A 22728-nucleotide genomic window follows, 5' to 3' on the forward strand; every position below is an offset into this window, starting at 1 on the left:
AGGTGGCTTCCCTTTATCCCTCTAGTTATATTTCTGGTCACAGATTTTGTGATCTCTTGACTCTTACTTCAAAGCTATTACTAATTTCTGGAAGATTTCTACTTATTATTGGACCTGTCTGCAAGAGACCCGTGTCACATTGCTCATGACTATTTTTTTTCTATTTTATACTTTTATTGTTGTATTGTCTTAAAAGTTAAGTTTCAGAAAACGATTTCATCTGACTTCTCAGAACATACTTCTAAATTCTGAAGGCTTAATTATTTTGTTCATAAGTCTGGAGATAATGTTATGTTATATACTAACTTATTCCTTTTCATCCATTACCATTTTATTAGAAAATGTTTTTAAGGAATTGTTATTGCAAACTGTGCAAGAAAATCTCTATTATCCAGTAATTCTATATTTTCTGCATAGAATTATTTTGTAATTTCTATTATAATTGCCAACATTTATTTACTGTGCACTTACCATGTACAGGAACAGTTGTAAATACCCATTTAATACTAATAATCACCTTTCGAGGCATGATCTGTTCTTACCTCAGATAAGGTCATTGAGACACACAGTTTAAACAACGTGTCCAAGTTGCTAAAGCACGGGACAGAACCAGAATTCAAACTCAGCTAGTCTGCCCTTAGCCACCGTATTATATTTACTCCCTTAGGGAAAAAAAAAAGGCTGAATTTCCTGGATATTTGGCCTGAGATAAATGCATTCTTTTTACATTATGAAAATTGACTCTATCTCCCCTTCTAGTATGCTTTGGTTAGTAACAACAACCTATTGTTCACCTGAAATGCAAGAAAAGAAAATAGGGAATCATGGGAAAAAGGAACCACTGATGCTGTTTTCAAATATTGTGTGTCTTTACGTTACCTTAAAGAAGAGACCTTCAGACTTGTAATATTTGCAAAGAATTCCATGAGAGTTTCTAGACGGGGCCTGCCTATGTCTTTGCATTTATGGATGGTCTTTCTTACGTACTACAAAAACAATCACTTTTTGTTGCTCTAGAGGTTGGATTTTCTTCATCAAAGGATTTGCACAGAAGGTGGCTGAAGAACAAAAGGGAAAAAATAGCATGTGTTAAATCAAGGAAAAACGTGGTTCTGGCCAAATTCCTCAAATTGTTTCTATTATTAATATTTTCCACATGCAAAGTAGCTCCTATTCTGGCCTAAATGCCTTTGTTGCCATAGAAACAAAACAGATGTTTCTCAGAATGCAGCTTTGGCTCCAAGGCCACCTCAACTTCTCCCATACACAAGGGTCATAATAAGAATATCATGTTGATCTCTGAAATCACTTAGAATTGGGATGATGCGAGTGCCTGAGAAGCCTTATCCTTAGGATCAAACTGAAAATGTAACTCAAGACAGAGCGCTATGCTCTGAGTGAAGACTGAGCCCCCAAGAGCCCTATGCTGACTTCTATGAGGTCATTGTGGTGTCTCAGGTTGCAATCACATCTGGCAATAGAATGAACCGTCTAATAACTAGAAAAAGTGGATCAAGATTGGCAGGCCTTCCACACCGCAGAGAACAAATTACCAATATTAGTTTTGAACAAGCAAGCACAGTAGAGCACTGGGTGTGCCAAATCCCTGTTAGGTAATTTTTGCCATTTCTTGAGGTATTTCTGAGATTATTTCTGAAAGATATTACCTTCTCAAATCTCATGCAGATTTCCTCTTTCCAAGACGCTCTTTGTGCTCATGGGAAGAGGGACTGCTCACTGTCATGTGTAGGAAAGAGCTGTGACACTTTGAAGTATCCTAGCACTAGAGCTTCAGTGCTGGGGCTGAAAGTGCACTAGGAAATGTCCCCGGTGTGTTTTCTCAAGGCAAAGTACTATATGTTAAACCTCACACAATTAAAAAATACTGTGATATATTATTTATTACTCTTAATAGATGCATTTCCTCTCTTCTTCTAGCCCCCTCCATTGTTCTACTGCAGGACGTTTATAATATTTCCTACAGGTTTCTCCCCTCTAAGTGTTTTCTCCTTGCTCTATACGCAAGTGTAAGAAATTCAAAGTCCTTTTACTTACGGGACTTGGTCTTGGTCTTACTTCATGTTCAGCTTAGCTTGTGAGACATGAAGAAAACCAATAGAGAAATAGCAGTTATCTGGTCCAGTTTAAAAAACAGAGATGGTCAGTGTAAATAAAGAATCTTCAGCGAATCAAATATTCATCCAAGATGAATAAAGGACTCAGTATTAATAAACTGAAACTATATTTCAAGATGAATGTTGCTGTTGTGTGCCATTGAGTCAACTTCTACTTACAGTGATCCTGTATAACACAGGAGAACTGCTCCATAGGGTTTCCTATGTTGAAACCTTTACGGGAGCAGATTGCTAGGTCTTCTCTGGTGGAGCAGCTGATGAGTTTGAACTGCTGACCTTTTGGTTAGCAGCCAAGTGCTTAACCATTGCGCCACCAGGGCTGAGTTAGTGGGTGTAAATTAAACATTTAGCCCCACCCCCGAAGTTCTGCACCACACAATTCTTTTTTTTTAGAATGCAGAAGAAGCAGTAGGATGCTGGATACAGATGTAAATTCTCTATCTCTTCCCCGACATTTCAGATTCTGGGTGCACCACACAATTCTTGACACCATACAAACTGTTCTTATCCTACACTGTCAAACTTCTATCCTATTTTTTGAGGTTCCCAAACACAGGAAATATTTTTCAAGTGCTTATCAGGAAATTAAACAATAACTAAATGTACACATGCTGAAATTAAAACTGTAAACCTAATAAACATCCCTACACAGCATCCTGTTTTCTTAAAAATGTGTCATGAAAAGATTAGTTTTAGCATGAGGGCTATTAATCTTTGATATTTGGGGCTAGGCATGCACATGTAGGTACTTCGGGTAGCTGTCAGTGTGCTAATCAAGTTTCCATTCTTTTAGCTTCCATGCATTATACCTTTAAACATTGCTAGCCTTCTTTCACCGTGGCCATGTAGCAGATTTGAGATCAGGAAGTGTGAGGCCTCCTACTTTGTTCTTCTTGAATAATGTTTTACTTATTCATGACCTTTTCCTTTCCATATAAAGTTTGTGATTAGTTTTTCCATCTTGTTGAAGAATGCTGTTGGAATTTGGATTGAGATGGCATTATATCTATAGATCACTTTGGGTAGTATTGACATTTTCACAGTGTTAAGTCTTCCTATCCATAAGCATGGTATGTTTTTCCATTTATATAGGTCTTTTTTGGTTTCTTGCAGTAGTGTTTTGTAGTTTTCTTTGTATAGATCTTTTACATCTTGGGTTAGATTTATTCCTAAGTATTTTATTTTGGGAGGGACTATTGTCAATGGTATTGTTTTTCTGATATCCTTTTCAAGGTTCTCTTTGTTGGTGTTTAGAAATCTGATTGATTTTTGTATGTTGATCTTGTATCCCACTATTTTGCTGAATTCCTCTATTAGTAACAGTAGCTTTCTTGTGGAGTCTTTGGGATTTTCGATGAATAGGATCATATCATCTGCAAATAGGGGTAGTTTTACTTCTGTCTTGCCTAATTGCTCTAGGTAGGACTTCCAGTACAATGTTGAATAAGCCAAAACCCAAACCCATTGCTGTGGAGCCTGATAAAGGGTGATAAATCCTTGTTTAGGTCCCATTTTCAAGGGGAATGTTTTCAGTCTCTCTCCATTGAGAATAATGTTGACTGTTGGTTTTGTGTCAATGCCCTTTTTTTATACTGAGGAATTTCCCTTCTCTTCCTATTTTGCTGAGAGTTTTTATTGGGAATGAGTGTTAGACTTTATCAAATGCCTTTGTGTGTTGACTGAGATGATTATATGGACTTCTTTTGTTTTATTTATGTGGTAGATTACATTGACTGATTTTCTAATGTTGAACCATGGTTACATACCTGGTATGAATCCCACTTGGTCATGATGTATTCTTCTTTTTTTTGATATGTTGTTGAATTCTACTGGCTAGATTTTGTTGAGAATTTTTGTGTCTATATTCATGACGGATCTTGGTCTGTAATTTTCTTTTCTGGTAATGTCTTTACCTGGCTTTGGTATCAGAGTTATCCTGGCTTTATAGAATGAGTTCAGGAGAATTCTTTTCTGTTCTACGCTCTGAAACAGTTTGAGTAGTATTGGTGTGAGCTCTTTGAATGTGTGGTAGAATTCTCCAGTGAATTCATCCAGGCTACGGCTTTTTTTTTAGCTAGGCTTCTTTCAGATATGAACCAGTAGCAAGAAAATTGGACAGATATGCACAGGTCCATCACTGCTTTAAAAAAAATCCAAAGCAGAATATCTAGTGATAATAGGTCAGGAACACCATTATCACATCTGAGAGATAAAAAATTATTATATGTCCACTCATTCACATATTCACACATATTTTTTCTCTAGGTATTTATGTTTCTTTTTGTAAATATTTACATTACACATTTGCCAATTTAACATTTTTCTTGTGTACAATTTAGTGACATCAATTACATTGATCATGCTGTACAACTATCATCAATATTTGTAGCTACTTGAATTGTAAACTTTCACTTTAAGTATGACAATTAAAAAAAAGAAATTAAAAAAAAATCTGTTGCTAAATTTTCCATCACCATAAACAAGCATAAACAGTGCTTCCTAAGATAAACAAAAACTAAATATTTGCTGAATGACTGAATGAATGAAAGAACAGATGAATTGTTGTAAGCGGAACGAGTGGTCAACAGCATCATACTGCAGACAGGTCACCTCTTATGTAGCAAGGAGCCCAAGAAGGGGTCACGTAATTTGGTAATCGTGAGGTCTTTGGAAACCTTTGAAAGAGTGGTTTCAAAAGAGAAGTTGGGAGACGGCAACAGATTGTGGAAGAAATCAGAAGAGTGCAGCTGACAGGAACGTTGACCATTCTTCAAAGATATTTGAGTAATAAAGAGAAACAGGGCAGTGCTGACATACTCATCAAAAGCTTCCTGTGCGTTAAATAATCCAACGTGTTATTTATACCTCTACTTTCTTTTAAGAGTGTCATGAAGACTTGGGACTTAAAAACATTATGGTTTCACATATACAACTTAGGGTCTTGCGTTTTCTATAATGTTATTATTTTCACTAGAACAGAAAAATCACTAATGAAGATTCAGTATTTTTAAAACACATCCTTGTGTTGATCATTATTTAAATACTTGCTTCAGCTTAACATCAACTTCGTAGTTTTAGTAGGTCAACCTACTAAACATAACTAATATTTCAGCTTTGGTTTGGAAATAGTTCAACACCACATATATCAACCACTGTAAAAAATTTTAAACTTCCCATTCAAACAAGCATCTCGAGTAGTTTTAGTATACCTCTCACACAATTAAACGTATTAAAAATCTCCTAATATCAAGATCTTGTTTTCAGCCACTAAAATTAATGATATGTAACAGGATATAATTCCTTATAACTTGATGTGAATTAAATTGGGTGAAACATGTGTGGACATCTATGATTCCTAGTAAGGAAAATTAACAAAAAACTATTTTAAGCTCACAATTCTCCTAACAGATTGAGTAGACTTTTGGCTTCATGTAAGGTATTTTAAGTACAGGTTAGTTGAAGAACATATCAGCTTTTCTAAATTGTCCAAAAACAATACTATGCTTTCTAGTTTTCCTGGCAGGCTAACAACTTTGAACAAGGTTTTGACTGCCCAGTGTATAGGAAAACTCCCTTTACAGTTTTAATTCTAAATATCTGTTCAATGAAGAATTGGAGCCAAGCTGCCAAACTGTGTGCATGTTTTTCTTTCAGTGATGTCAAAGTCTAAATACTACTTCTGTTCTGGGCCTAATTAAAGGGAAAGACTCATTAGCAATCCTGTGATTCTTGTTGTGGAAAAAGCCCTGACCTACATGCACATCTGCCTACCAGGACTCTAAATGAGCTTATTAACTCATTTAACAGGAGACAACTGATAGTTACAACTTGAAGTGGCTGCCAGAACATGTAGAATGTCAGCCAATGACTTCAAGGTAGATGATTCCCATTCTCAAAACTCTGATGCACGTGGGTCTCAGCAGATCAGCAGCAGATGGGGTATGGTGTGCGTGCACGTAGAGACTTGCCAAGGTGAAAGTGCTGATGGACCAATGAATCCAAGATGCAGCGAAATTTCTCACAGAACTGCTGAGTCTAACCCACATGCCCAGTCAAACTGTGCAATCTGTGGAACAGAATCATCCATTTCCGCGTCTTCAGAGGAATATCAGAAATATTTTTATAATTATATCAATGTCTTTATTTTAACTAGCAACATTGCAACAGAGGAAGTTAAATTTTTTCTAAGGGTACTTTTCAAAGAACATATCACATTGTCATATGAACCCATCTCCTCTCATAAATTGATGTCCACATTCTCAGGTTTATGAAATGGGCTCATCCAGAGAGTTTCCAGCAACTCATGTTGTGCTGGAGGAGCCCAAACAGTGTCCACTGGAACTGTGATTCTCAAAGGCCCTCCTGATGGGTCGATGGCTGGTCTTTCCTTTTAGGGAAAATGGTACAATTTCTTAGAATTCATTATATATGATGAAGCATGACTTTCCTATTAGATTGAATCATAGGAAATTCCCATTTTTGTAGGTCAAATATGATCAATGTCATGTGGTTTAATTTAATAGCAATCTAGAAAGTGAATTATTAAGGATTACTAAAATCTGGCATGATACTACAATTTTCATTATATTCTTAATCAATTCTTTGTTATCATAGTTTTTTCTTCTTTGGAAATCACAAGTTAGTATGTGGACTGTGCTGTTTTCTCTTACCTAAGCTGATGGTATTTGGAAAAGTTTTTAGTTGAAGATTTGAAATAATGGTAGTTCCAAACTGAGTGTGGTTTGTTAATAACTAGTTTATACCTGGAGTCACATTGAGTGATCACAGTATTGCCAATAATAATTTATGTTATCTTTACCATTAATTTGGTGACTACACTGAGCCAGGTAGACTTTATGTGTCTGAAATGCATGTGGATCAACTTCCGTAAGTTACATTTCCTCTTGGCTTATATTTTATTTTAAATGCTCATTATTTTTATATGATGGATCTTCAAGTACGGGTAGATAGTAGCTATATGAATTTTTAAAAATGTTTTTCATTCAATAACAAAAAACATGAATTTAGCTTGCAAGCAAACAATTTTTGAAATACTTTAAGAAAGAATTGAAATGTTCCACGAAACAGGCGGAGTGGTTGAAAGAACTGACTCTAGAGCCAAACTGCTGGTAATGAAACACAGCCCTATATTTTATTAACTATGTGATTGGGACAAGTTATTCTACCGCCCTGTGCCTCAGTTTTCTCATCCATATAATGGGTTAATAATAGCACCTACCTCTTACGGTTGTTGTAAGGATTAAATGAGTTAATATATGTAAAGCACTTAGAACAGCACCTGTTCTAGTGGTACTATGTATTGGCAATTATTCTCTATCAGCTAAGTATTTGCCAATCGTCTTTAAAGTAATGTAGACCAAATCTAGCCTGATATGGTTTCCAAAAACAAGCCTTTTATTACAGAACACTTCCTCTGAAACAAAAGAAATTAAGTACTAAAACAGAGTTTGATTTAGCAAGTATTTGATAAATATTAACTCCCTCCCTCCATTTTTCTTCCTTCCAAAAAAAGGCGGGGGGAGGGGGGAGGCGTTTCTTAACTTTTATGCCAAGGCTCTGTATATAGTCACTACTTCACTGAGTTGTAGCTGAGAAGTATAGCTGGTCATACTTGGACCATTCAGCACCTACAAAATGCTCATCCATCATTTTCTTCTATTTGGAAGGTATGAGAATATTTGCCAGTTGGAGCTACACATATCTGGGAAATAATTCAAAGAAGTTGCTAAAAGTTCTTTCTAATGTTAAAAAGAGTTCAAGGTATGATTAAGCTGTTTATAATCGTATATTCAAGAAAAGGTAAAGTTCTGTCCGCAAGTAATTCAATGAGTCTTGAACAATCATTCATTACTTATTACCTTGGGGAAAAGAAAGGATGTTGATTTTGGTTAGAGCCAGTGCCAGGAATAAGGAGCTTTGGATTTCTTCTTAACTGGACCTTCCTTAAAGGGAAACCTTAGGCCATTGATTGAGCGTTCATTACCCTATCAGCTGAAAAAAATTAGTTTGTGTGTCTGGGTGAGTGTGTAGGAAAAACTGTGTAACAGGCATGGGATATCACTCTAGTATTTAATGTGCAGTTGCTCCTGGTTGAAAACCTAAGTGAACCAGAGGAATATTTCCAGACCCCAACTTCCTGGGTCTAGATCAGGTTTCCTGTTTTGTTCACCTCCAGCCTCTAGCACAGCACCTGCTCCCTAGTCACTGCTCAGTAAATGTTGGACGCGTGGATGGCTGAGTGAATGACAGTAATTAACTAAGCACTGAGCATGCAAAACTGAGTAAAATCCCATGGCATCCTCCCCATAGTCTAGGGAGAGACAAATGAAGAGACCAAGAAATACAAAGTTGCAACTGTAATAAACGCTCAGAAAAAGAGGAAAAGGGTGCTATCAGTGCCTGGAATAGAAATTTGACCTGATCATAGAAACCCTCCATGAAGCCACACTGCTTAAAATAAGATCTAAAGGAGGAGTAAGAATTAAGTAGGAAACGAACACCCCAGACAGAGGGAACAGCATGTGCAGAGCTCCTGTGGCAGGAGGGAGCACGGCAAGTACAAAGAACTGAACAGAGACCAATGCTACTAGAGTGGTGAGTGAAGAAGCAGTGCCCGATGACGGATGGGAATAGAGAAGCCACAAGGTCACACGATGCAGGACCTCAAAAGCCTTATAAGAAGCTTTGTCTTTTCCTTAAGAGCAAAGAAAAAGGCCTAGAGGCGTTTTACTCAGGGAATGACATGTTCAGATTTGCATTTTTAAAAGATTGCTGTGGCAATGAAGGGAGTAAACTGGAGGCCAATAGACTGAATGAGGAGTCCCTGGGTGGTACAAATTGTTAATACACTTGGCTGCTGACCTAAAGGCTGGAGGTTCAAGTCCACCCAGAGGCACCTCAGAAGAAAGCCTGGTGATCTACTTCTGAAAAATCAGCCATTGAAAACACTGTGGGCCACAATTCTACTCTGATACACATGGAGTCTCCATGAATCAGATTGATTCGATGACAACTGAAAGACTGGATGCAAGTAGAGTACTAAGGCGTTTGCTGTAGTCCAAGCAAGAGAAGACAGTAATTTGGTGCAGACTCCAGAGGCTTGGTAGAGGATTAGAGGGGGTGTGGTATAGAATTAGGAGGCGTGGACCTTGGTGATGGATTGCATATGGTAGGGGAGGGAGAGCAAGGTGGCAAGAATTACCCCCTAGGTTCTGGCTTGACACATATAAAATTTGTGTCTACTATATGAAAATTTCCCAATTCTTTACGGCAGAATTAAACATTTCTACCTCTGATTTCTTAAGCGCTCTGTTAATAGCTTTATTATAGCTAATTCATATGCTTATATTTTACTTTATATTCATTTGTCTCTACAGCCAGATCGTAAGCTTCTGCAAAGTGCATGTGCAATTTGATTTATCTCTGTAATTATGTAACCTGGTACTCAATACTAGATTGGTGCTCAAGAAAGGTCTGGTGAATAACAATTGAATCTGTATCTATTAAGCACCTAGTCTGTGAATGAATATGATTTAGATGTCTTACAGGCATTATCTGGAATCCTCCCAACAATCCTGCAAAGTAGATATAATTATCCTCATTGTGCCTATGGGGGAACTTGGAAAAGCTCAAGCTATTATTAAGTTATAGATGCAGTATTCGTATCTAGACTAACTGACTACAGAGCCATGTTTTTTCCCTGTGATTTCATGCATGCTAACAAATGGATTTAAAAATTGGAGATTACATTGCTAGACCATAACATGGAAAAATAATACATTTCCTAGGGTTGTTAGGAGATTAAAGGAGATGATGTATATTAAGTGTCCAGGGCATGCTTGGAAATAGCAGGTGTTATTTAAGCATTGACTTCCTTCCTTTCCGGAGGTACATAGGATAGCAGTCCTTAGTTTCTGAGGCAGTACCAAAGCAGTCTACCTACCCTCCTCCCTGCCCCACACATGCTCACACTCACAGTTATACACATTCACACTCATATGGAGGCCGTGAAAACCAGATTCTCTCTGGGGCCATCTACTTTAACCCAGTCCTCTTTGCTATGCCTGCTTTTTGGTATATGGCTCTATTAGTTAAATAAGTGAAGTGGAGGAATAATAAGTCGTACTGTGGACATTCATTCTGTGTGAGTGTGTGTGTGTGAGTGTGTGCATTTATTAGTGGAGGTAGGGGCAGGAAGAATAGCAGAAAGGTTAGAAGCCAGAGAGACCTGAAGAACCATATCAGTTTTGGCAGGCCTGGTAACCTCTCTGGGAGTCAAGTTCCTCACTTCTGAAATGTAGGGCTTTGACTGCAAAGGTCTTGTTCAGTTCTATAATGCCTAAATTCTATGATGGGCCTGCCAGTAGAAAACTTTGTTAATTAGAAACTGTCGGGCTTCAAGTAACAGAAAGCTTGACTAACAGTGGCTTAAATCATAACAGCACACATATTGACTTGACAGAATGTTTGAAAGTAGGTAGTTTAGATACTCAATACCAGGTTGATAGTTCAATGATGCCATCAAGAAGCCAGGCTCTTTTACATTTTTTCTGTGTCATCATCTCCAGCTGTTGACTTTTTATCTTAGAGCTTGTTGCCTCATGGTTACAAGATCGCTACCACATCTCCTTGCATCACATCAATGTCCCACACAGACAAGAAGAGACAGAGCCAATAGGTTTCTTCTCTGTATCCAGTAAGGTCCTTTGCATCTGATTTGTCAGAACTGAGTCAAATGACCACTCTCGACTAATTAGTGGCAAAGGGAAGTGCTACAGACTAATTATCATTCATCCTACATCCTCTGAGATCAAAGAATATCTGCCCCCGACCTGAATAGGTCAGGGTTCTCTTAGCAGGGATAAAGAGGAGGAGAGGGTGGTCACTAAGTTGAAAACAAAATGTGTCTGCTACAAGAACTTAATAAAGATTTGCTTAATGAATGAGTGAGGGCCATGTTATGATTTAATTATTAAAAATTATATTTCATAACTGAGTTGGTATAAAGACAAATATAATCTAGACTGAATTCATTGTTATATATTTATTATTATGCTTATGATTTAAAAATTTAAATGATTTAAAAATTAAAATGGAAACATTTATGGGCTCCTAAAAATATCATATAGGAGCCCTGGTGGTGCAGTGGTTAAAGCACTCAGCTGCAAACCAAAAGATCTTTAGTTTGAACCCACTAGTTGCTCTGTGGTAGAAACATGTAGTAGTCTACTTTCATAAAGATTACTGCCTTGGAAACTCTATGGGGCAGTTCTACTCTGTCGTATAGGGTTGCTATGAGTCAGAATTGACTTGACGGCAGTGGGTTAGTTTTTGGGTTTGGGAAAGTACTATGGACCCTAGACACTGCCTACTGTGCCTAGTGAATATGTCACCCCTGGGTTTATGTTGTCTTTCCAAATAGATTGTAAACAATTGAGGGCAAGGACTGTGCACTAGCCTTCTTTGTTGCCCTCAAAACCTCTACCCCCCTGATATACATCTAAGAGCTGCTCAATAAGTACTATTGACTTGGCCTAACATGTTTCTTCCTCTAGGGTGAACAAGGTCCTCCTGGTCCTTATGGTCCTCCAAGATTACCTGGCATTGGACAGCAAGGGATCAAGGTAAAGATACTTTTCTTGTTGCCCTTTGATGACCACTGAATTTATTGCAGGGACTAGGGGAGCTCTGATTTGAACTCTGCTTAGACACAAGAAGGCTGCCTGCAGGAGTTACTTAGAGTTTGGATGCTTGGTTACTGCACTGCTCTGGTCAGGAGCAGTTACTGCAAAGAATAAACAATGTAATTTTTGATTTGGTTGGAATGAAAAACTTGCTTGCCTCCAAATAGCCACCTTTCATCTATGTATATATAGTTTTGTTGGGTTTTCATTGACTTTAACTGTTAGCATGCAAAAATGTTATTGGGAAGTGTAATACTTTACCATACCAACTATCACGCTGCTTACATTAAATAAGCATAGAGGGGGACTATGACACTGAATGAGTAAGTTGACAGAAAGATTTGTAGGGAACAAGAAAGGGCTGGAACACCCAACACCCTGGGGTGCTCTGCATCATGCAGGATATAATAGAGCAGAAGTGCTTATCTTAAATGGATTTTCTATGTTGTTGGGACAATAAGACTTTGATTAAGCAGGAAAATAGAGAACAGTACAAAACAGTGCACTTTGAATGTAAGCAAGTATCACCATGTATGGCATTTAGACAATAAGCACATTGAGACTTCAGGGGAGGTGGAGTTTATATTGGCAAAGTTATTGGAGAATGGATCTGGAGGAGATAAAGTGTGAAACAGAGCCTAAAGGAGGTGAAGTGGAACAGAGCTGGGACAAGAGAGGGGCAGCATTCCAGGCTGGTGATGAGGGGGCAGGGAACAGAACAAGCAATGTTAGCTTGGTCATCTCAGTAACCAAAATGAATTGCCACACAGTGCGTCCTGCCAATTTACTACACAATAGTTAGTGGAAGCTGAAAGTGCTGTATTGCATTTAGACAAGAAGAGATGATGAACATTTTAGAGTAATTTGTTCACTTAAATTCAAGCCACTTCCCCTCCTCTAGAGCTTTTTTGTCTTTATGGATATGAAAAGTTTGACCATTTTGCTAGTTATCTTTGTTGAGATCCCCAAGGTACTTGAAATTGCAAAATTTTTTCTTTTTGATGTAGAAACAGGATTTTTTGTTTAAAAACTCAGACTTTCATTCAAACTTTCATTCTATTATTTGTTTTTCTTAGGGAGAAAGAGGCCAAGAAAGAAGAACAGGAGTTCCGGGACTGATTGGAGTTGGTGAGCCAGGACAGCTGGTAAGTAGCAATAAATTCTGGATGGGATAAAAAGAACAGATAAAGTTCTGATATGCTCTTTCTGGTTAGAAGAAATGGTTAAATTAAGTCACTTTGTGTCTTTTTGGATGACGAAAGACAATAAATACGCAAGGACTAGATCTCTGTTTTTTACAACACTTGAAACAGAACTGCATACAAGATTTATACAACTGTCTCTCACTTCCTGACAAACAAAAGATTAATCAACTTGTCCAAGAAGAAAAGTGTTCTCATGTGTTGAAATTTCCTGGGAGATAAGAGACCTGAATTCATGCCTAAGCTCTATATTTTGTTATTAAGCTTCCTGTAGCCATGAGAAAATCATTGGGAATGAGAACCTTGTTCATTCTAAAATGGGTGGGGACTGATGGTGGCAGACAGATAACACTTGTGTTATTTGCAGTTTCTAACTTATGGAGCTTTGATGTTTACTATTGCCGGAGAAGAAAAAAAAATATGTTTCTATCAAAAGAGAGCTGGAGAGGAAATGAATAAAACATGACTGCTCAAGTATAAGAAGTTTCTTGACTTTTCAAGTAATCATTATTTTCCCAGGAAAGAACTGTAGCTGACTTGTTGAGATACAAATAAAAATAACTGATTGGTTCCCTCGTTTGGTTTTGTATTGCGTAGGTTCTCAAATGTAATTATTAACAGACACTTGTGCTTCCATGCTGTACTCTGTGAGTGAAATGGCAGCATATTGTTTGAGGGTTAGGATTTTCACTATTGTCTGGATAGGATACACTAGTTCAAAAAAAGGGACATCATATAGATTAAAAACAAACAAACACTGGACTCTCGCTTATTTAGATAACAGTGATCCAGATTCAGTTTTCACCAACCACATAAAACAAAAACCAGCCCATTGACACTGAGTCAATTCTGACTCTTAGCAACCTTGTAGGACAGAGTAGAACTGCCCCATGTGGTTTCCAAGGAGTGGCTGGTGGATTCCAACTGCCGACCTTTTGGTTAGCAGCTGAGCTCTTAACCACTGTGCCACTAGGGTTCCAACTAGATCCAAAAAAACAAAAACAAAAACCAAACCCGTTGCTGTCAGTTGATTCTGACTCATAGTGACCCTGTAGATAGTGACCTTAAAATAAACCACTAACTTCTTTGAGTTTCTGTTTCGGTGATATATTTCTTCATAAGGAAGTACCTCAAGACTGTCTCTGAACAACAATGATGTACTATTATCTTTCATGATTCTGTAGGCTGACTGGGCAGTTCTGTATAATGTGATGTCAGTTGGGGTGCTGGAGTGTTAAAAACAGGCTCACTAACATGGGTGGAAGTTGATACTGGCCGTTGGGAGGAGCTCACCTGGGGTGTCGTCCAGGGATCTCAGTTCTCTTCCACGAGGGCCTTTACATGTGGCTGCTTGGGCTTCCTCACAACATGGCAGCTGGGTTCCAAGAAGGAGTGCTGAACTGGCAGAAGGCTAAATTTCTTAAGGATTAGCCTCAGAATTATACAGCACCCCCTCTGTTATGTAATTGTTTAAAACAAGTCATAAGGCAAACCAAGATTTGAGTGGAGGGGAAATAGACTCCACCTCTCTATAGGAGAATGGCAAAGAATTTGTGCACATCATTAGTCCACAATAGCCTCAGTTTTAACTTCTGTAAAATTAAAAGATTGGGTTTTCTCTAGCTCTACTGTGTTCTCTTAGATTTTCAAAACTGGAAACATAGAACCAAAGTTCTAGAAAAGCCGAGGAAAAAAGTCACAACTTTTTATTTTTTAATATAAATTGATGATTATCTTGTTCAGACTGAATTTTGTGCTTTGCTATTATTTACACTTTCCAAACTTAGCAGTAAACTTAAGAGTAAGTTTTACTTATTTATTCTGGTTCTTAAAATGTTTTTACTTTTAAACAATGAAATATTTTAAGCATACTGAAAAATACAGAGAATGATTTAGTAAACCTCCACCATGTAGACAAATCTTACCATTTTGTCACACTTGTCTTATGTTTTATTTAAACAACAAACACAAAAATTATGGATATAGTAAAGTCTACACAGTATCTTTCAGAAAATAGAAGAGGAAGGAACACATCTCAACTCATTTTAAGAGGCCGGTTTTGCCTTGAAACCAAAACTAGACAGTGAAAATACTACAGACCAATATCTCTCACGAATATAGAAACAAACACTCTTAACAAAATGTTAGCAAATAGAATTCAGCAATATGTAAAAAGAATTATATACCATTACCATGTAGGGTTTATTCTAGGGATGCAACACTGGTTCAATATTGGAAAATCAATCAATGTGTTGACGTTAACTAAGCTAAAAAAGAAAAAATCACACGACCATATCAATTGACAGAGAAAAGCATTTGATAAAATTCAAAATACATTCTTGATAAAAACTTCCACAAAACTAGATAAAAGGGAACTCAACTTGATAGAAAACACCTGCAAGACCTACAGCTAACATCATACTTAATGGTGAAAGACTGAATGTTTTCTTTCAGAGATCAAGAACAAGGCAAGAATGTCTGTTCTCACCACTCTTATTCAACATAGTACTGTTAGTCTTAGCCAGTGTGTTAAGGCAAGAGAAAGATATAAAAGGCATATATATCCTTTTTATTTTCTTCCAGAAGTAAATCTTTTGGAAATTTATTTTCAATGAAAGTATGTTAGCAGTAAGCTCTTTCAGTCTTTGGCCGAAAAGGTCGTCATGGTGCCTTCTTTGTAACAGGTTAGCTGGTATAGAAATCTGGATGAGTTCTAATCCACTGTCTACTGACATACATTATTCCTGTTGAGATGTCTGCAGTCAGTTTAATAATCATTTCCTAGTAAGAAATTTCTCTTTGATCTTAGAATATTTTTGCAATATTTTTCTTATTCTTTTTATTTTCTATAGATTCATTATGATGTATGTAAATATGCATATGTTTTCATTTACACTGCTTCATATTCACTGTGTTTCAAGAATCTTTAAAAATCCTTAACTATTATCTTTTGAAATATTTCCTTTCCACATTCTGTCTGTTCATTTAGAAATTATATATATTTGTTAGAATTTCTTATTCTATCTTCTTTCTTCCTTCCATTTTTTTTCATCTTACTTGGTTGCATTTCAGGTAATTTCTTCCAACTTTACTTACAGTCCACAAATTTATCTCCATCTGGTTATAAAATGCCCTTTAACTTATCTATTATGTTCTATAATTTATTGAATATTTGTAAAACTTTCTCGAAGTTTTTTTTTTTTTAATTTGCCTATTCCTTCTACTATACCGTCTTCTTTGCTTGTAATTCTTTCATTAAAGCCATTAACCATTTAAAGTATATTCCTCCCCACCCCCTTTTTGTAGTCTGTCATAATACACTATTATTTGCAGTTTTTGGAGGAATTCATGTTCTTTTGGCTCACTTTCATTCATCAAAATTGTTTTCTTCTTTGAAATGTTTTTCTACTTTGAACTCATTTTCAGCAGGGCTTCAATTATGAAAATCCCAAGTGTTCTAGGTGGAAGATGTTTGAGAGGAGTTTGCATCTGTATCTCTTATGTACTCCAGGAAAGAGCCCTGGTGGCGCAATGGTTAAGCTCTTGGCTCATAACCTACACAGTGGCTCCGTGAAAGAAAGACCTGAAGATCTGTTCCCATAAAAATTACAGCCTAGAAAACCCTATAGGCAGTTCTACTATGTCACATGGGGCCTCTATGAGTCTAAGTTGATTCGACAGCACCTAACAACAACAATATGTACTCCAGGGGTATGTATCCTTGATGCTAATTTCTTGACTATGTTATTCCTGGACCACCTAGGTAGTGTTAATTGAAACCAAACACCCATACATACCACAAGACCAGGATAGGAATTCTCAGGGTATACTCTTTTCTATTTTGAGCCCAAGCCAAGACAAAATTCTTGTCATTAATTTCATTGTGTTGGTGAGATGATCTTTTTCTACTGTGCTCTTTCACTGAAAATAAATAACTCTGAAGGTCCTAGCTTTTTAAGAGGATTTCTATTCTAATTCTCTTCTCATTTTCCACTGAGTGAGCTGAAATCTTTACTACTTTTTCTGTCTCTAGACTCCCTAGACTTATTCCCACCACACTTTCCACCCAGGGCAGCTACAGCATCAGCTTATGTGCCTACCACTCTGGTTTTTTGCTCTCTCTTTGTTTTTGAACCCTGTGATTCCCTCATTTTCTTTGGAGCTTAGTTATGCCTTTAAAATGCATTTTAAAGAAAAAAATATTTTATTTTCCTTTCTAAATATTTGTAGCTAGAGGGTTGCCACAATATTGCCTGGATATGAAATTCTTATTTTTTTTGTTCCTTTGCTTCCCAAATCAAAATTATACAAATCAGAGTGACATTGTAAAATTTTGTGGTGATTTGGAAATTAACATCAGAAGTACGGGAAGGATCCCAAATAATGTTGTACCAAAATATTGTACTAAAATGTCATAATAAAAATCAACAATGCGAGTTTTTAAATTATTCAGAAGTAACATAAACACTTACCTTAAGACTGCCAAAGATTCTGTTAAAGGTCTATTACTCTTGTTTCTTTGCCTGAATCATTTCAAGTAGTTTCAGGTTTAGCATTACTCTCTTCTCAATAACACAGTAACAGACATCTGCTGATAGATTAAATTAACATTCTAGTTCTATGACATAACTTTGAAGTGTCATCTGGCATCTTTAATTATGTAATTACCACTCTTTTTGTGCTGGTCTGATAGATCTGACTGATCCATGAAAAATAAATTGATTAAGACTGGAATCATATCACTTTTAGGAAGGTCTGTTTGTTTTTTGTGCAAGGTTATTCAGAGCACTGCCAAAAAAAAATTTCCCCCAAATAGAACTACAATTACTTTGAGGTTAAAAATAAAGTAGACGGCAATGTTTAAAGATTATGGGCTAATTCTTCTTATTTAGCATATTTATGCTTAATGCTTGCAATGTGTACTGGAACTACTTTTCTTGGTTATCAAGACTGTCAAGATTATTAAGGAAAAATAAGATGAATATAATAGATGGTTATATTTTATCTCATTGTTAATGTCTCAGTGAAAGCATGTCACTGATCAGACTGTGTTAACTGATAATTCTTTTCTTCCATTATATATATTTTTAAAAGAGATGTTCATTTGAAGCCAAATAAGTGTGTTATAATAGGTTCTCATGACCTTTGAAAAAGATGCTGTTCTTCTTCTTCTTCTTTCTTTTAATAGAAGCACTTCTATCTTTTAAAAATGATCCTCTGGTAAGTTGTCTTAATAAATTAAGAGTATACCCCTCAGCACCCGCTATTTCACTTCTCTTCTTAATAATCATCCTCCATCCTGACTGTTTAACAGGAAAACTTGAGAATACTACAGATGGCATGGAATATTACTTTGACAGTTTACAGTAATTAAACCTTGAATCGCTGTGTTTTAAACTTCCCTAAGTGACTGTCCTGTTGAGTGTTCTCTGTTCGCAGCAGATTCTAACACATGGCTCCTCAAAGCCTCCAACGTTTTCAGTTTCAGATGTACTATAGCAATGCAGAGGAAAGGAAATTAAATGTTTTTTCTGTGTAGCATGCCTCTCCCCACATTGTTGAATTTAAACCATTCACTCTGAAACTGCCCTATTTGTAAAAATTTCCATAATAAGATATTCTTAGCAATTATATGACTGAGGTAGAGTAATTTTAATAATGAGAGAACCTGAAACCAAACTGGTTGCCGTTGAGTTGATTCCGACTCATAGCGACCCTCTAGGTTAGGGTAGAACTGCCCCATAGGGTTTCAAAGAAGCAGCTGGTGGATTTGAACTGCAAACCTTTTTGTTACCAGCCAAGATCTTAACCACTGCTCCACCAGGGCTCCTTTAATAATGATAGCAGATATTTATTGAGTGTTTAAAATGTAAGAACTTTAAATCTATCTGCCTTAATCCTATGTTGACACTTGTGGTTGAGGGAGATACTATTATTATCACCATTCTGCTGCGGATGCTGAACTTTAGAGAGATTAAATAACTTTAAGGTATGTTTAAGGTCACGCTGCTAATATACAGCAGAACTTAGACTTGAACCCCAATACATATGATAACAAAATCTACTTTAACTGTCATACAAGGCTGTAAACTTCATGAGAGTGGAAAGCACATCTGTCTGCTGTTTTAGAACTATACACAGAGCTTTGCGTCTACTAGGCATTTGGTGACTATTTGTTGAATGAGTGAAAAATAATCAAATGAACTAAAAAAATTATTTCTTACATTTAATGTTAATCATGCTCTTTCTCATTTGTTTTATCATTAGGGAAGAAGAATAATTTATAAATTTTTTGTTGTTGGAGTGTGTGATATTAGCTTAAAACTTGTTTTTGTCTTTTTGTAATCTAGTTTTCATGCTGATATTTATTTTCCCCCTAAGTAATTGTTCGACCATTAGAGTAAGCTGTCATAGATATTAGTGTTTTGATTAGAGTCTTGGAGCCTAGGATCCCCATAAACATAGCATACCAATTTAAATTGAATTAAATGCTAGCTTTTTCTTTTATATGCTAAGTGATAAAGAAGAAAATCCTGTACTTCGTTAGGAGTGAAAGAAAAAGAGTTTTATTGAGGAAAATACAGTTGAGCTGGGCAGCTCTAAGTAAAACTAGGAAGCACTCCACCATTCAAGCAAAGGGAGGGGTTTATAGAGAGAGAGAATAAAGGAAAGGTAGGGGGTTAATGACTGATTATGGATACACTCAGCTTCAGCTTGAAGTACTTTGAAATGTAAAGGTTGGCCACTTGGCCAGGAGGGAGGGAGTTACCATCTAGGTGAGTGGCACCAGCCAGTTCAGTTATACATGATTACAATCATGAACAAAGTTTCCCCGGGAACAAATTGTTTATGTCTTGACGCATTCTGCCTAGGAACAAATGGCTTACATCCTGATCTTTTGCTTTGTGGGAATGCATGTTGGCCGTGTCATTCTCATGTCTGACATGAGTGTCTCCAGTTTGAAACTTTTCCATTTACATAAAAAATTAGATCTTTACTAAGTTGGCTATGCATAAATACTAAAGAAGACTGTCATTTAAAATATACAATATTAGGGAAAGGCGAAAACAATTAAACACTGATAGAACTAACTTTCTTATGCATCCATAAGCATGACTAGTCTCTGATGAACGTAATGCTGGATCCTACTTCTACTACCAGGCTTGAGCAGAAAGCATCTCCTAAATCACCCTGGATTTCTGAACCTGAGTCTAATGATTATTCAGAGTCTTCACTGTGCTGACTTTGGAGATTTTGGGCAAATTTGTAGATCCTATTCCATCATAAGCTTGCCTCCCTGGAAATGAGCCCTAATTGTCTACTTAGATCCCTTAGAAGGAAATCTTCACTTTATGCTTCTAGGAGTCTTACTGAGTCTTTTAAGTGCCATTGAGTCATTTCCGACTCATAGCGACTCATACAACAGAACGAAAAACTGCTCCTGCGCCATCCTCACAATCATTGTTATGCTTGAGCACATTGTAGCAGCCACTGTGTCAATCCATCTTGAGGAGGGTCATCCTCTTTTTTGCTGACCCTCTGCTTTACCAAGCATGATGTCCTTCTCCAGAGACAAGTCCCTCCTGATAACATGTCCAAAGTATGTGGGACAAAATCTTGGCATCCTTGCCTCTAAAGGGCATTCTGGCTATACTTCTTCCAAGACAGACTTATTTGTTCTTATGGCAATCCATGGTATATTCTATATTCTTCACCAACACCACAATTCTAAGGCATCAATTCTTCTTAGGTTTTCCTAATTCATTGTTCAGCTTTCACATGTATACAAGGTGATTGAAAATACCATGACTTGGGTCAGGTGCACCTTAGGCCTTGTCATGGATTGAATTACGTATCCCAAAAAACATGTGCATCAGTTTGGCTGGGCCATGATTCCCTGTATTGTGTGGTTGTCCTCCATTTTGTGATTGTAATTTTATGTTAAAGAAGATTAGGGTGGGATTGTTACACCCTTACTAAAGTTACATCCCTGATCCAATGTAAAGGGAGTTTCCCTGGGTTGCGGCCTGCACCATCTTTTATCTTACAAGAGATAAAAGGAAAGGGAAGCAAGCAGAGAGTTGGGGACCTCATACCACCAAGAAAGCAGCACCGGGACCAGCATACATCCTTTGGACCTGAGGTTCCTGCACTGAGATGCTCCCAGACCAAGGGAAGACTGATGGCAAGGACCTTCCTTCAGAGCCTACAGAGAAAGCCTTCCCCTGGAGCTGATGCCCTGAATTTGGACTTGTAGCCTACTGGACCAGAAAATAAATTTCTCTTTGTCAAAGCCATCCACCTGTGGTATTTCTGTTATAGCAGCACTAGATGACTAAGACAGGCCTCAGGGTGACATCTTTGCTTTTTAACACTTTAAAGAGGACTTTTGCAGCAGATTTGCCCAATGCAATGCTTCATTTAATTTCTTGACTGCTGCTTCCATGGGCATTGATTGTGGATCTGAGTGAAATGAAATCCTTGACAACTTCAATATTTTCTCCATTTATCATGATGTTGCTTCTTGGTCCAGTTGTGAGGATTTTTGTTTTCTTTATGTTGAGCTGTAATCCATAGTGGAGGCTGTGGTCTTTGATCTTCCTCAGTAAGTGCTTCAAGTCCTCTTCACTTTCAGCAAGGAAGATTGTGTCATCTTCATTACGCAGGTTGTTAATGAGTCTTCCTCCAATCCTGATGCCCCGTTCTTCTTCACGTAGTCCAGCTTCTTGGATTATTTGCTCAGCATACAGATTGAACAGGTATGGTGAAAGGATACAACCCTGACGCACACCTTTCCTGACTTTAAACCATGCAGTGTCCCCTTGTTCTGCCCAAACAACTGCCTCTTGATCTATGTACAGGTTCCTCATGAGCACAATGAAGTGTTCTGGAATTCCCATTCTTCACAATGTTATCCATAATTTGTTATGATCCACACAGTCAAATACCTTTGCATAGTCAATAAAACCCAGGTGAACATCTTTCTGGTACTCTCTGCTTTCAGCCATGCTCCATCTGACATCAGCAAAGACATCCCTTATTCCATGTCCCCTCCTGAATCTAGCTTGAATTTCTGGCAGTTCCCTGTCGATGTACTACTGCAACAGCTTTTGAATGATCTTCAGCAAAATTTTACTTTATGTGATATTCATGATATTGTTCGATAATTTCTGCCTTTTCTTGGATCACCTTTCTTTGGAATGAGTACGAATATGGATCTCTTCCAGTCAGTTGGCCAGGTAGCTGTCTTCCAAATTTCTTGGCATAGGTGAGTGAGCACTTCCAGTGCTGCATATGTTTGTTGAAACATAAGTTGGTATTACGTCAATTCCCGAAGCCCTGTTTTTCACCAATGCTTTCAGTGCAGCTTGGATCTCTTCCTTCAGTACCATCGGCTCTTGATCATATGCTACCTCCTGAAATGGTTGAATGTTGACCAATTCTTTTTGGTATAGTGACTCTGTGTATTCCTTCCATCTTCTTTCGATGCTTTCTGCGTTGTTTAGAATTTTCCACTTAGAATCCTTCAGTATTGCAATTCAAGCCTTGAATTTTTTCTTCAGTTCTTTCAGCTTGAGAAATGCTGAGTGTGTTCTTCCCTTTTGGTTTTCTATCTCCAAGTCTTTGCACATTTCATTATAATACTTTCCTATGGCCAAGAAGCGAAGGAGGGAAATTTTGTAGGCT

This window comes from Trichechus manatus, unplaced genomic scaffold (assembly GCF_000243295.1).
Source record: "Trichechus manatus latirostris isolate Lorelei unplaced genomic scaffold, TriManLat1.0 scaffold00156, whole genome shotgun sequence".
In the NCBI taxonomy this organism is placed as follows: Eukaryota; Metazoa; Chordata; class Mammalia; order Sirenia; family Trichechidae; genus Trichechus; species Trichechus manatus.